At 44.5% G+C, this 16,770-nt stretch overlaps 1 protein-coding gene across 11 annotated transcripts in view; it reads right to left on the bottom strand.

The window, feature by feature from the left end:
• The window catches only part of PPFIBP1 (PPFIB scaffold protein 1), a 118,054-nt gene that overhangs the window by 75,955 nt on the left and 25,329 nt on the right, over positions 1–16,770 (bottom strand). For all 11 annotated transcript variants that reach the window (XM_086757131.1, XM_086757159.1, XM_086757149.1 and 8 more), the window contains exon 2: positions 9,673–9,748. The gene's annotated coding sequence lies outside the window, so the exon portion shown is untranslated. The remainder of the gene's footprint in view (positions 1–9,672; positions 9,749–16,770) is intronic.

The following is a 16,770-nucleotide window of genomic DNA, read 5'->3' as shown; positions in this document are numbered from 1 at the left end:
AGGAAGCCCACCCACCTGCCCAGCACACAGACAGTAACTTTGCTAAAAGTTAACAGCTTCTGCCATGTATGAGGAGCAAAAAACTAGTCACGCAGTCATCAACCCGCAGGGACAGCTCATAATACTAGTTTCATCAGTTTATCAGGCACTGATTATTATTAGCCACTGATGCTTGTATGATTATTAGTTTCATTGTCATTATTTAAAATAAACACCTGCTAAGGTCATGATAAAAGAAACCTCCTCCAGGTGTAGGACCATCGGCGTGGTCAAGTGAGGAAGGTGTTTCTGACGTCCAAGCACTTGGATGATGTCCACCTACCACAGCAAGGATGATCCTGCCCCCAAAATGAGCATCTTGTCCTTGTCAGTGCTGCTCACTGCAGGTCTCTGAGGAACAACTTCATCTCTCTCAAACCAGGGGTGTGGTGGTGGGGGATAAGCCTAGGTCCCTACTGCTTTACGTACCTTGAGTCAGTGTGCACAGGTCTGTGCAGGGGGAAGGAAAAAGAAGAAAGGGTGTTTCCCAGCCTAGCCCATCGTTACACACCTCAGTACAGGTATATAAAATGAGAATCAGGCCTTCAGAAAAAAAACAAAGATAAGAGAAAATACGGCAATCGTTGTGCTATCCTAATGATAGAATCATAGAATGGTTTGAGTTGGAAGGGACCTTTTAAGGCCATCCAGTCCAATCCCTGCAAGGAGCAGGGGCATCTCCAACCAGATCAGGTTGCTCAGCCCCCCGTCCAACAAACTAATGAAACAGACTGAAATCTCTGGCCTTACCATTACATTAAACACGAGACAATTCAATTGAATTTGATCTCCCCTCATGAGGCAAGGCTATTTCCTCTCCTACTTTCCTACAGTAACTCAGATTCGTCTATGTCCTATTTTTGGTATCTAAATTAAGAATATTGCTCATAACCAGATTATATGGCATTTATTCTGAAGAGTAAGGGATACTGATACAGCTAAAAATTCAATATAAACACCCTGTGGATGTAAGCCATGACATTTATATACCAGATTAATAAGCTCCAAGAGGAATTTCTGATGTAGGGCACATGACCCTCCCTGCATTTCAAAGGCAATTATTTTAATACCACAATTTGAAAGCGCGACGTGTCCTTGAAAATGCTTGCAGACAGACAGCTTTATCAAAAAAGCTTCCAAATCCTGAAAGGACAATTTCAGGTGCATCTCCAGTTTCGTGATAAGAGAACATCTGGGAGTGAGTGCATGGCCTGGCTAGCAGACAAGCAGGCTGAGACAAACATCAATTTTACGCAGTATGGATCTGAGCCTCCCTTAGACAAACAGAAAGGCTCAGGGAGATTCAATGCAGAGCTCCTGCTTCAGCCCATCTCTAAGTTGTAACCAGCACCACTCCCGCTGCTGTGGCTGCCAGAAGAGCACCACTCCATCCCCAGTCCCTGCTCCCAGCCGGCTTCTGGAGAGGTCTTGTGGCTCAGAGCAGCCCTTGCCTTTCACACCCTTGTCTAATCACAAAAGAGAGCACAGCCAGGCTCCCTGGTTATCACTTGTCAAACCTGGTCAGCTTCAACTCAGCCTTTCAAAAACGGGAGAAAGAATGAACTGGCCAATTTGTTGTAAGGAGAGCTGAAAAGATGACAACAGCTTTTCCGATCAAGACCTTAAAAGTTTCACACACTTTCCAACAGTGGTTTGATGCCTCAGGCAAAAAACAAGCCCCTGTCCAAGCCCTTCTGGGCAAGGGCCATCCACGCACCCAGCCATCACCTCCCAGTCCAAGGATGCCCTAGCCAGTCCCAACGGAAGGTGTGTGCCTGCTGGCATCCTGCACACCCCACAGCACAACACAGCTTCCTCCTGAAGCAGCAGCTGAGGTGGCTTTCCTTGAATGTCCACTCATATAATTTAATTTCGCAGTCAAAGATCATTACCTGTCATGGTAATCATAGTCATTTCCCGAAGTCACGTTACTATAGACACACTAAGTCAAGTAAAACTGTAAGAAAGGAGGTCACAAGAAGTCCAGCTACCATGCAAGGCTTGCACGTCTCAGTGTGTGGATACAGGTTCTTGGGCAGGCAGGTTTAACATGGAAGTTGCAAATTTAAGTCCTTAAGAGTTAAAAAAATACTCTGTCTTCCCTTACGTTATTTCAAACCAGAATTTTTCAGTTGTACAAATCAAACTGCAGAAGCTAGTACTCAAGTTCACCATGAGGAACCACAGTGGCTCAGGTACCCATTGCAGTACCTGCCTCCTGTTTCCCTCTGGCTGTGATCTTTCAAGTCACCTTCTGACTGCCATCTCCCACTTCTTTTTTCCTTCTATTCAAGCTGATGTTCCCTCTCACACCAGCCTCTTCCCTTTCCTGATACTGTCCTACTCCTTTGAGTGCCCATGATGATTGTAATTTATGACCAACCCATAATACATGACTGCTTCTCCCTTCTCTTTGCTGCTTGCAAGTAATTATGAGGAAACATGATTAGAAAAAAAAAAAAAAAAAATCCCCCAAAACCCTGCCCTCAGTTCTTGTGCTCAGCACAACCACAGCCACAAAAAGACAAAGGCAGGAAAAGTCTTCTTCAGCCCCACAACTACTGCATTGGACCTTGGGGCGATGATGTTCTGAGGAGCAGTTGCTGCATGGGGCCAGGCGCAGTATCCAGCTCTCAAGGCTCTGCTGAGCAGAAGGACATGCAATTCTCACAGCTGAGAAGTTACCCGAGTTTTGGTGAATTTGCATTGTGGGAAAAAAAGAGAAGGAAGAAGTATCGAAATAGTCAGGTATCTCCCTCCCTTTCTTAATTTTACATATATAAGTAACACACAGATATAGTGAAGTATCTAAAAAAAAATTCCTTGGTAATGGTATCAGCATGATCTGAGCAACCTTCCCTGAACACATTCTTGGAAGCACTCACCATTTTTGAATGCAATACTTCAAAATAATTACAAAACACAAAATTAAGAAAACAATCACAACAAAACAGCCCAAGGCAAACATGCAGCTCCCCACATGCCGAGCTGCTGACATTTCTTCTAAGTAGGCAAAAATCAAAGTCTAGCGAGAGAAGATGTCAGATGACAAAGAGGAGACACAAAGACACCACCACATGTGCTTGCATCCTACAACTAAAGCGTGAAAGCCTGCATACCAGCTGCTCTGCTCTTATTGCTGCAAAGTCCAGGTCCCAACCCAGCCTTGAGGGCTCCCCAAGCCCAGCAAGGGAAAAGCATTCAGATTCATGAAAAGCCACATTCAGATCCTCAAAAAGTCAGCTGACAAGTAATCAGCAATTTGGGTATAATGAGAAACACTGGATGAAACCAGAGCCCTGTGTGTATGCCATGGCCCAGCACAGCTCTGTTCAATGCTGGACGGGAGCGTGTACAATTGAGGTATCAGCTACTCAAGAAATTCAAAGAGAAAAAAAAAGAAAAAGAGCTGGCTACAATACCTTGGTGCTGCTGTCTGTCGTTGAAGGTCTCATCAAAGGCATCAGGATATCTGTCCCACTCGTCAAAAACAGAAAACTAAATATATTCTTGGAATTAAAGTCTCAAGTCTCTAAAAAGGCTTGTCAAAGTTTTGCATCCCCAGATAGAGCGCTTGGTTGAAGACAGCTGCTTGCTCCACCGCCTTCACTAGCAGGGCATACCCAGAATAAAGTTGTGTTAAGTCATGCAAGACTTTAGCCATAAAGTTTATCAAACAAGGCATCTGAAGCCAGCCAGAAGGTGGCCAGGGAACCTCTGAAAACCTGCAGAGAAGCAGCCAAAGGGATTTGGGATTTTTCAACAAAAGATGAAGAAATTCTTTGTGTGATTTCTGTGCTCTTCTGCACCAAGCAGATTATCTGTCCTCCCCAAGGGGACTAAACTGTTCTAACGCTGCCCAGTGCTCCAAAGCATCTTTTTAAAAAAGCCAAAATTCCTGAAAAAAATAAGTTTTAACTAACTTTGAACAAGTAGTCAACAATATTGTTACCAGGGCTTTCTCTCTAACAGAGTTTGTAATTCCACAGTTCACTGCTTACGGCACTCACTTTTTCTATATGGTATACAACACATTTGGGAGTCTTGTCAGTTAATTAAGCAGCTGTAAATCTACACCAAGCCCTATAGCCTAGGGCAGTTGTACAAAATTATTTCTGAAAATGAAGTAATCCCAGACACCACTCAGAGCCAATAACTTCCACTAGAGTCCACTAGGGGAGAAAAAAAAAAAAAAAATAAAAAAAATTCCTAGTGTGGCATGTGGTGGGTGAGACAAGGAGGATTAGTTTCTATACAGGCTGCGTGTTAACACAGTCCCCATTTAGGATGCCTCACTTTTCCCATCTCAGTCTCAGCTGGAAAACAAGAGCAGGGGGATGCCAGTTCCAAATACTACAGAAAAGATTTCCACTGCTTCTGGTTCAAGTGGCAAGAGGAAGGGAAGGAGCAGAAAGATTCCCCAGCTGGGGCAGGGCCGGGGGGGTGAACGACACCCTCCCTTCTCCAACAACCCCAACCCAATTCACATGTTGCTCTGGCTTTATAAACTCCAGACAAATCCTCACATACCTCCAACTACACACTGAGAAATGACAACCACATCAGTCAGTCAGACAACATATTTAAAAACAAACACCAAAAACCCACCACCACCAAACGCACTTAACTGAATAGTTAACAAGGTTAGGCAAGATCATTAAAGATAAACAGCTCCCTTTCTTCTTGTTGTGGATGGGAATCTTTCCTTCCCCCCCCCCCTTCTTTAGTTTAACCAAGAAAGAGGTGTGGTGCTGTTCTACTACAAGCCAGGGAGCCAGGACGTTAAGTTGATTTTGTTTCTTCTCCCATCGCCTGAGGTCACTTGACTTCTTATTCACTTTCCTTATTTGGAAAATGGGGCAAATAATAATTAGAAGCTACTACACGATGTTATAGAAATTACTCCATTCATAGCCATATAGTTCTTTGAAGACACAAACAAAGTGCCAAGCATTATTACTAGATCATGAAATGATATATTTTCTCCCTCAAGCTATATAGAGGAGGAAAAAAGCCATGCAAACAGCCAACTGTATTCCTAATGAGATGCAATACTCAGAAAGTGGGACATCTTAAAACAGATTGGACAATCTTCTTCCAGCTCACAAGGATCATTCCCAATACATAAACCTCACAGGATTATAAATGTAAGAAACAAAAACATATCATTTGCCCAGGTTTCTGCAGACAAAAATAAGCTTGCCTAAATAAACAAGGTAAAATGTACATTCTCAGTCTTGAAGAGAGCAAAAAATTTCTCAGAGAAGTAAGGCAAGAAATGAAATTAGATTTGAAAGCTTTGTGGGGGATGAATTTATATTTTCTGAATATAAAGCAACTGTCAGGACTGGGAAAGTCAATTAAATAAAAAGGACCGGATGGGAGGGAGGCAGGGAAACGCAGTGTACAGCAGAGAGGTCGCACGCTAGATAAACAGGGCAGTATGCTAAATATTTACAGAGAAACGCAACTCCCTCTCTCTGCAGAGATTTAGGTATATTAGACAGCCACCATCAGTGCTGTGGGTGAGCAGAACGTTAAGTTACATTAACATTACCCAAACCACATCACATAAAATGCGAAGAGCAAAAGCGTAATAACATACCGCTTTCTGCAAGCAGCAATATTGCCTCTCAGAAGAAAGGGAGGAAAAAATTACCAGAAAAATCTTGCCTCCTTCCATCCCCACCACCGCCTGCCAGGGCAGTACTCTCCTTCCCCATCCACGAGGATCATTGCTCAGCTGACAGGCTGACACAGGACAGGGAGTGTCATTCACCCAAGAGAAATGTTAACTCAAAAACGAAGAAATACATCTCTGGTTTTAACTCTTGCCAAACCAAGCAATGAGTCTGGTCAAAACCAGTCTTTTATCAGTATCCTCACGTCATTTAATGCCCTGATACTGCTCTGACAACACACTGGACTAAGGCAGGAGGATGTTTGGGCAAGGCACCACATTTCCAACCAATGAGGAATTTCACCTTGCACTGGACCCTTTGCTGCTCAGCAGTCTCGAGTAACACATGTCAAGGCGAAGGCATCCTGAAGCTGCAGCAGTCTGAGTTGTGTGCCCCCCACACCTGTCCCACTCCCGTGCCCTGCCCTCAGTGGGCCTCTGCCCCACGCCTGCCTTGGCATGCACACCACAACCCCTCTGCTCTAGCAGCCAGGCAGGAACGGGGCTGGGGGTAGCCTGGGACTCCCATGCCAGCAGTGTTACACCTCCCATAAACATGCAGAGCAGCCATGGGCTCTGGGGAAATGATTTAAATTATTACTATTTTGAGCACATTTCAGTTTAGCACAACTATTAAAAGCTCAAGAGAAGCTGTGTGTGGGCGACACGCTGCAGGACAAGTCATCAAGTGCTAATAAACACTATAATGAGACGCACACAGAAGTAGCCTTGTACTTCTTCCCCTCCCATATTCAATGTGATATTGAAAAAAAAAACCCACATGCACAACAAATACTAATTTTTGTCTTTTGGACACAGGCACTGTAACAGGGTGGACTGGAGATGTCCTGTTTCAGCGCTGCTGTGTGCATGCTCCACCTCAGCTCTGGACACCCAGACAATCGGCCGCCGCCGAGTGCAGACTTTAACTCAAAGCAGTCTCAAGAACCGGTGGAGTGAGGTGCAGACGTACCTGAAAACCCGCGCAGATTTTGCTAGGAAAGAGCAGCAGCTGCAGGAAGTACGACTGAACTTGGCTACACGGACACAGTCAGGCTTCTGTGTCTTCACGGCACCACACTAGAGCAGCTCTCTCTGTTAGGGTTTATTTTAAAAGCCTTAATTTAGGCTTTTCTGGATTATTTATACACACTGTCTTACTGTGGGCCACGGTTGGACTGTCAGCACCATGTTTAACATGGTGCTTGCTAGGAAGGGGACAACGGGACGGGAATTTGCACTTCTACAGCTAAACAGAGGCAGCAAGCAGAGGCACAGAAACTCTTCTTGAGACAGATCGGCGTATTCAGTGTGGCGAGATTGGAGCTCAGACATCTGGGCTGAACTGAGGGCAACACAAGGAGAAAGCCCACGTTCCTCCCCCTGGCTGGGAGAAGCAGACAGAAGTCTGAAATACAGCCCACTGCTCCTGTCAACGCTGACTCACGCATCGGGATTTCTTGTCATCTTGTTAGGAGAGGTTCTTGTTTGTTTGCCTAACGGTGAAAGCAGGCAGTAGCCAGAGAAATCAGCTCCAGCTTTCTGGACCAACCGCTGAGGGCAACAGATCTGACTTGAACAGCATGCCTCCAAATACCAGAAACATGCCAGTACTGGAGCTACGGGGATGGAGAAAGGAAGACTGAGCACAGGCTACTAAAGTCTAGGATGGACATGGACACACACCCCTTCCCAGGAGCAACAGCACAAGTGACAGGGAAAAGAAAGCAGGTTTAGGTCTCAAAACTTCTGCTGCTTCTGGGGAGGGGAAACCAGCATCTGTAGAGTGAAGAGGTAGAGACCTGTGAAGGCAAGACGTTTGCACAGTGATGCCAGAAGACTGAAAATCTCCAAACATGCATCCAGCAGAACGTGGCTGCCAGCCAACATTGGACTTTTAACAATGTTTTTATGGCCACAACCAACTCAAATCCAGCTGAAGCGCAGGGCCAGCTGGAGTGTAATCCCAGCAACTCTGATAAGCAGCAACAAAACCGAAGAAATGTGACCAGGATGGGAGACAATAGGTGATGAATGCTGCTGGAGCCAGCAGACCTCTGATTAAAAACCCAGGGAATAAAAGCTTTTGGCACTGGAGTTTAGGGTTTCTGAAAACAAGAAGCAATACCCACTTGTTCCCAGCTCCAGTGCGAGACCCCAGGCAGCCTGCGAAACACAGAGAGAGCTCACACCCAGTGATTTAGTGTGGGAAGGGTCGGAGATCCAAGAAGTGCTCCAAAGGCTATGGAGAGGGAAAGGGAGGAAGAGAAGGGAAATAACATTTCAAATGAGACACCAGTCCTCACATACTGTGGGCCTGCAGCACAGCTAGGGATGCAGGATGGCACTAGGGAGCAGCAATGATCAAGCCAGGAGAGCCCCAAGTCCTTGGTGGCAGCACATCATCGCTCCAGGACAGCAGAGGAGATGCTTGCTGCCCTCTCCAAAGCCCAACATCTCTGCTAGCAAACCTGTACATGCAAGCTGGGCACCCCCTTGGGTCACAGGTTTTTAAACACTGTGAGGAACAGCAGCCACTGCTGACTGTCTCACCTGACTCTGGGACAGCCCAGGGAATATCGGGGTATGCGGGCAGCAGCCACATGTGGTGTGTGGGTGAACGGGAGGAGGATCCAGCCCATCCGCCACAGAAAGCATAAACAAAAAGGCAACAAGTCCCAGCTGGAGTGAGGACACAGCCTTATGAAGCACGAAGACAGCAGCTGAGAAGCAGCCCGGTACAGCTGTGGGACAGACACTGATATAAGTAGACTTTCAGGGGTCCTGGACAGGTGAACAAATAAGTGACCAGAGCCTTATGCAGATGCATCACAGGAAGGGAGGTATGCTTGCTTCTCCAGCGGGCTAACACACATCACCTCAGACAGGACAGTACAAGCAAATACCACACTCCTCATCCAGTGATAAGCCAAGGACAAGAGATTCAGAGACTAGAGCAGCTGAAGGGCAGTAAGCCAAGACAAATGATGCAGTATGCTAGCAGACAGGGATCTTGGCAAGCATTTGTGCGGAGTATGAAACAGAGCAACCACATGAGTCAGAAGGAGACCCAGCAAGCAGCTGGGACCTCAGCAGCAGTGTTAATAGGGTGAGCACATCCCAGCTGCAGGGTGCATGGCTGAAGTGCAGACGCAGCAAGTTGACCCATGAAAAGCCAGCTGGAATTTAGGATGCTAAGTCATGTTAGACCATACTGTAATATCCAAAACAAAGCAGATGAGGGATAACTGTTCCCAATATAAGACTGCCAGCTCTGACATGCACTAGGCTACTTGGATCAAAAAAGTCCAGACTGAATGCAAAATGCTGCTTCCTGAAGTTCACTAAACTTGGCCGTTTCCAAGGCATAATGCAACGAAGGGTCTATTTTGTTAAAAGCATTTTCACGTAAGCTTGCCCCAGTAATCTGAAAGCTCTTGGCGGTTTCTCTGCGTGTTACCATAGACCTGCCAAGTCAGTTTAACCGCACACACACAATGCAGCTGCATCACATGGGCATGGCAAGTCCAGTGGGCCTCGTACTGGAGCATTGGCACTGCCTGGGCCCATCATATGCCACAGAACAGCTCCAGTGATCATTTCAGTTTTATTTCTTGGATAATCAAAATACACTTCATTACTTTGCCACAGTCCATATGTTAACTCCAAAGCCACTGTACTTAAAATGTGGAAAGTCTCCCCTCATCTAAACAGCAGTTCAGAGTGTGTTAAGTGATGGCCATCCTTTAAAAGATACCAAATAAACTGATGTCTATGCAAGCAGAAGCAGTATGACATTCTTCTACAACTCCTGCTGGAAGCTGTATGCAGCATAATTTTAATGACATTTGAAATAAAAGCCTAAAGGAGCTGTTGTGTAAGGTATCAAGCAAGAAAAAACAACAGCTATGTAGATATTAAACATTAGCGATGCAGTGGGTTAGATTACTCACCCAGAGGAGCAGATTTAATCCTGATCTCCACTGTCACTCTTGAACAAGTACCACTGATCCATATAAACTTCTGACACTGAAAAGAGAGAAATAAAGAATTTAATTAATCAGTAGGAAGTCTGAGGCGACTTAACAGTGATATCTTATAAAAAGTTTATCATCAAGTGACACAGGATACAGGAAGCACAGTGGATGATATACATAACAGCATTGAAAAAAGCCAATAGCAAGAGATTAAAGGATGACAACTGATGTACAAAGGGGAAATGAGCTTGTTTATTCCAAATAATTCCCAGCAACATTATCTCTCAGTGTTTCTACATTAAACTGTTGGCCTGTGCCTGCCCTCCACCTCCGCAGCTGATCACACATGTGTAACACGAAACAAAGAAGTTGAATGATGCCTTCCATTTCTCACTATTAGTAAAAACTAAATGATGCTTCCTTCTCACTATTGCGACCTCCAAAAATCTCAACCAAGCACCCCACAGCATTGAACATCTAGAGATCAGAGCGTGAAGTGAAGCCAGTGGAAGTCAGAGTAGCTCACAGCACTCGTTCCCATAGCTATTCCTGAGTCTCTTTACTATGACTATTTTGGTAAATCAAAGATGTTCTTGTTACTGTGGTTTGACAGAAAGTTTTAGTCATAGATACTCCCATCTACAGACTGTAGTCAAAATAAGAGCTATTTGGTGTGGGAAGCTTGACAAAATTATTCCGGGAAAAGGTTCTGGGTAAACTTTGAAACTGAAATGCAAAAGGAAAGTTTGGGGAATAAAACTCTAGACCAATAACAAAAAACTTCCAAACCTAAGAAATTACATGAGCTCCCATTAGAAGAGACTTAAGAATCACTAACTCATACATGAATGCCCAGTGAAATACAGCTGGTAGAAGGACTGAAACAACCGGGAACACTCCAGTGTACCCCCACCTGGGACACTGTGCCAGCATGCTGAGATGCTGCTCTCCAAACAAAAATCATGCCAAGAGCAAGAACAGATCTTTCCAAATTGACAGAAGTTTAGGACAAGCAAGCAACACGATCACAAAGCAAACAATCAGCTAAAAAAAAAAAAAAAAAAAAAAAGTATGGCTAAAGAGTCGTAGACTAACTTGGGGCAAGAAAGACCAAGAACTGCAAATATACAGAAGGTGTAAACTAGAACAGAGAGAATCCAGCCCATGCATGACTTAAGAGATGGGGGGGGAAGCATTTTGAGGTCTAGATACTAAAAATATGTAATAGATTGTCTCAGGGCACACAAATGGTTAGGTGCTTATTGCTTCTCAGAGCAGTTTTTTTTAGACTGGATTGAACAGAAACACCAGGGAAAAGAAAAAAAAAAAACCAAACACACAGAATACAAATGATAGGGACATATGAGTCTGTGCAAGCAGACTCCATCATAGGACTGGGGCTTCAGGCTATTGCAACAGAATAATTATGTACTGAGTCCTGTGCAACACAGGAAAAAAACATCTGTCATATGGAAAAAGAGACAAAACATTGTAGGCAGGGAAAAAAAAATATTTGAGGTTTCTATAAAGGGTACTGCACGATGTCATGTACGAAACTACAAAGCTAGGGAAAAGAAGTTAGTTAACAATGTTATTTTAAGTCTGCTTAAAGTAATACCAAGGGCTAAAATGGAAAACCTATAATTAGATGGAGCTTCTCCCCTTCCTTCCAAATACTTGACTCCAGCTGAGCCAGGCGAGGCTCACAAATCAACAGGATCTTTGGGATTCCCACTGCCTGGGCTGCCAGGACCCACAGGCAGCAGTCAGGCAGCGGGGAAGGAGATGGGGAACGCAGGGGCTATGGGATTTTGACACTGCGCCCCAGTGCGTCGGGCTGGCCGGCCAGCCAGCAGCCTGCAGTCGCAGCTGATCTGCCACTCTTCATGCCTGCTTCAGAGGCAGTCAACAGCCATGCCCCAATTTCCTCATCATCTTCTCCACCGCAGAAAGCATTTCCAGCACAGGAGAGTCCCAGCAGCTTTTCAGAACGAAGCTCCCTCCTGGCCCTGCCAGGTCTGACTTCCTCCATCGACGCTGTCTTTAAGGATGGGACGGTCACGCTCCCCACAAAGTGTAGCTCTCAGACTGATTTGCTCTTCCTGACATGGAGGGCTGGCAGCACCACAGCTATTCCCGAGTCTCCCTACCATGACTATTTTGGTAAATCAAAGATGTTCTTTGTTACTGTGGCTTGACAGAAAGTTTAGTCATTTCCTTCTCGACAGTCAGAGTTACGCATACACAGCCCACACCTCGGGCAAGCTCTACAGCCGCTCGCTATCTCATCTGGAAGGGAACACTTGTGTGCATTTCTCAACAGTGAACGTAGATCCTACTTTGTGTGCTGTCACCAGAAGGATTCAGTTTGTTTCAAAGGCTGAGAGGGCAGTGGTCTGCATTTCCCATCCCTCCGCTTCATTTCTTCCTCAAAATCAATTTAATTTTTACTAATGAACCTCCTTAGAGATCTCACACTCTCTCTAATTCTACACTTAAGGAAACCCTTCTTGCACACTTTCACCTCTGAAGACTGTTTTCAAAAGTAATTCCCACAGGGATGGCCGTGACATTCACCTCCGTATTTCTCCTGGCTGAATGGGGCACAGGACATAGAGATCCAAGGGCCTTTACTCTGCAACCTGCATTAGGATGCCAGGAAGGCTGGCAACCCCATTTCCACAGAATGAATTTGATACCGCTAAATACTGGTCTTATCAGTATTCTGCTCTTTCACAGTTATGTCAAGTTTGCTGACACCAAAGTCAGCAAGAAGTCTGGAGCTCAGGGACTCTGTGTGAAAACTGGGACTTGTTGGACTTCTGTGAAAGGGTGGAGTTTTTCTGGTTTAGCTGGAAGGGTAAATTATTATCCAAGAACAGCAACCGAGGGAATAGCTGCATATGTGATTTATCATCACACGCGATGAATGTGCCACAAAGCCCCGTCAGAGGGTGCATGGGCAGCCAGGCATCTGGGGGATGGGAGTTCTCCAGCATGGACAGCAAGAGCTAAGCTCTCCACAGACATCAAGTTCAATGCAAGCAGAGCTCTAGTATTGAAAAAAAACAACCTTCCAGAAAACTACGCTCATAATCAAAAGCCAGTTTTTAGGAATGATCATTTAAGAAGTGTGGGACTAGGCAAAGCAGGCAAGATAAAAGTTAATAGCGTTTTTGCTTTCATACAGAGAACAACGCAAATATAGATGCCCTGGAGGAACCTTTCCGGTATCCCCAGGAAAAAAACAGTACTACAAGATAAACATAGAACAAGAGAGAGGTGTAAGATGTGACTTTTTTTTTTTTTTGTCCTTTCCAGACCATAATCTCTTAACCAGGAAGAAAACACAAAACCTAAAGCTACAACCTTGCATGTTCAGCAATATTTTACCTTGCCAGTCAAAGGTTTTCTACAATAGCCACACATTTCTTTCTCAAATTAAAGGAACACAACTGCATGCTATTACATGCTGTATTAATTTAAACAGGATATAACCCTATGCCTAAAGATCCGAAAAAAAACACATGCTGCACTGTGTTTAGGGGCATGGCTTACCAGGAAAGCAGCAGCACCATTTCTTCACTTTGCGCCTACTAGGAGCTGTTTTATGAACATTTCTGGAAGAATGCAACAGCACTGCAAGCAAATAAACTAGGTTATGTCTGTTCTTTACTACATAAAAATAAAGATCTGCTTTGCCTAACCGTTTGTGATCAAGAAAAGAAGGGCTTTGCTCTACAAGATGTGAGACAGCCCCTCCTCTCTACTAAAAGCAAAAATTACTCTGTTAACATGGGACCCAAGTAGTCACAGCCCAATTCAAATCACTCCTCCTTCCCACACGCTTGCTTCATGACTACGTGTTCGTGTTTTAATTAAAAATCTACTACGACATTATTCTTCCTACGTTTTTAATAGAAAAGATACATTCCACAGGCCACAAGACTCAAAGAAGTTTGTGTTTAAGTACCTCCCATCACCCCCCATCCAACTCCAAGGCACTCCTGGGGTATCTTCCTGCACACATACACCTCTGAACTGAACATGAGGGTCAGCCCTGCTTGATTACCAGATTTTGTAACTGGACCATTTTTGAGGACATGGTGGCAATGAAATTGGGACTTTCAGCACCAAGAAATCACACAGGAAGGAGGGACCTGGGCACAAGGACTGCGGCTGCTGAGGACAGCATCAGCCAGACAGCAAAGCTTGGCCTGCCACAAGGGACTCAAGAAGGTGGCCATCGTTTCCCAAACAGGTAGCGTTTCTTGAAATCCGTGATGAAGGTTCAGACACATCGCTCTGCCCTGCGACCAGAGCTGATGCTGCCTGTAACACTGACAGCTCGAAGCAGGTACAGTTGCCTCTCCAGGAAACATCTGACAACAGCTGGTGCTTCCCTGGCAGCCAGCAGCTCTGCACACATCCTGACCTCTCATCCCTACAAAGCGGGGATGCGAAAGCCTCTGCTTTCTCAAGGTAGTGTCGCTCTGACAGCCATCCCTTTCTGCAGCTGGGCTGCCAGGAGAAAAGGTGGCAAGATGCCTCCTCTGCCAAGAAGCCTCCTTTGCCTACCCCTTGTCTGCCCCACACATTCCTCGGGGCAACAAAACACAAATGAGGGCTCAGCTTCTTCCACTCACCCTCCACTCGCATCCAAGACGCCTCTTCCCAAAAGCACAGCCACACTTGCAGGAGCTCAGCCAAGCTGTGGCTTCACACAAGCGTACACAGAGGCTCCCACGCAGACCCAGCTCCTTCTTGTCAAGGCACGCACAGGCATCTCTGCAATCTCGTTATTCGGTTTCCTCCAGATCTATATACATTAGAAGTTACTTTTGCAGAAACTGGCCATGCACTTTCACCCTTTCCAATGGTAATACCTAGCTCATGCTGGGCAGTACAAAGCATCATCATTTTTAAAAAAATGTTTTTAAAGTTTGAGAAGATTCTTCAGTCTGTGTTAATAGACCATTTTTCCTGTTAATTTTTTTTCCTCTTTAAAGAATGAATCAATAGCTACTAGACATAACTTGACTCAAAAATTTATGAAGGAAAATTATTAACATGCATATTTCCAAGGAAGTCATCAATGCAGACTGATCATGTCCAGTTATCTTGCCTTGGAAAAGCAGGCAGAGGATTTAAAGCCAAGAAGTAAAGGAACGAAGAAACACTTGAATGATTTGGGGACCTAATGATTTTCCATGGAAAAAGTCATTGATGCATGGCTTTTATTTTGGTACACTAATAGCAAAATTTTTGGTAGAAGGCCTTTGGGCAAATACTGGTTTGTACCTGAACAGAAGTGATCGGGTCTGCAGCTTGAATAATTTCCCCACATTCGTATACACCATCTATACACACCAAGTATCACCCACCAACACCCAATCTCTCTCACATTTAAATCACCCTGTCCCCAGATAAATTTTTCAGCTGCTGCAGAACACATTAACTGATTTCTTATTTACAATGGGGCAGGCTAGCTGCACTTAAACGAACATATAATACATAGATGCTTTAGCCATTATCTTTATTTTTTGGTTTCTACAAGGCTGTACATCTTTTGACACAGACAAAAAACACACAGCATCCACATTAACAAACCAATCTGGTTTTGGATACTACTACAGCCACAGCTGAAACCCAAAACAGTACTTGTCCATCCCACAAGTACCAGCCTTGAGCTTAAAAACCAAGTTTTGATCCAAAACCGAGGGGTCCGGCACACACAGAAATCCAAAGTGAAAACTAAAGGGACCTGAGCAAAACTAACCACATCATTAACTCCAGTGACCCAAACACCTGGCAACTCATACAACAATGCTTCCTACCACAAAACAGTACATCTGAACAACGTACAAGCACAAACATCACTCCATCAACATACCAGCATTGAGGATACAGACAATGTAGCCAGTTGCCACAGCAAAGAAACACTTTCTGGAAGCATAACGAAATACTACAAATAATCTCCTGAGTCAGAGAAGCATTTAATGAAGTACTTGTAAGATCAGTAGAAAGAACAAACTGCAGAAGGTTTAAATAAAAGCTTGCAAATCATTAACTTATCAGATTTTAAGTTAAAGTAGACATGATTTATAGAAGGAAAAAGCTTATGACTAATCTATGACTAATTTTATATTAATCACTGACTGAGTTCATCTCTGAATTGGAGCACCATTCCATGCAGTTTCTGTAAGCTAGTGCTTTGTTTTAATTCTACAAGACAGAGCAACATGTTATACGTGGTTTATCATCTGTGAAAATGCAGACGTCAGCTGATGGAAGATGTAGAAGTGACCGCAAGACATCGAGGATTGTTTTATGAAGTTCATTGAAGATCTCATGCCCCCAGCACCCATGTTATGGAAGCAGTGTGATAAGAAGTCTGTGCAATCAGATATGAGGTAATTCAATCTCCTGGAAGACATTTTCCACAGAATGAATTTGATACCGCTAAATACTGGTCTTATCAGTATTCTGCCTCTTTCATAGTTATGTCAAGTTTGCTGGCACCAAGATAATTAAAGCCACTGCTCTTGTTAATCACACAGCAAGTTGGAAAACACAGGGTGGACAGCCATCTTCAGGCATCACTTCTGTCCTTGTGTAAACACCAATAACCAGTTGGTGCCTCAAGCAGTCCTGACTCTGGAAGCTAAGAGGCTGCAAGAGTTTCGTTAGAGGAGACTGCTTTTTTAGGGTGAGATGACCAAAATGGGCTATAACACTGCTATCGCTAAACTAACACGAAAAGACTATCACAGTGTTTTCTCCCTCACAGGCAACAGTTTGATCTTATTCTTCTACATATGCAAAAGAGATGAGAAAAGCATCTATGTGTCTCTTGGCTGGAGGTTTATGGGACACTTTCGACCTTGGCATGCTCCATCAAATGCAAAAGGTGCTTCTCTATCACCTTCTTAATCTGACTGGTGTTGCCACACACTGGTTTCTATCTTCCTTCCCAACTCTACTAGAAATAAGCACAAGATATTCCTTAACAAAAAGGCATTGGGCTCACTCATAAGGTTTGCCATAACATTTTCCAGGAAGAGGCCTGCCCTT

This window comes from Chlamydotis macqueenii, chromosome 1, assembly GCF_036417535.1.
Source record: "Chlamydotis macqueenii isolate bChlMac1 chromosome 1, bChlMac1.mat, whole genome shotgun sequence".
Taxonomy (NCBI): domain Eukaryota; kingdom Metazoa; phylum Chordata; class Aves; order Otidiformes; family Otididae; genus Chlamydotis; species Chlamydotis macqueenii.
This window is presented reverse-complemented; position numbering and strand designations above follow the sequence as displayed.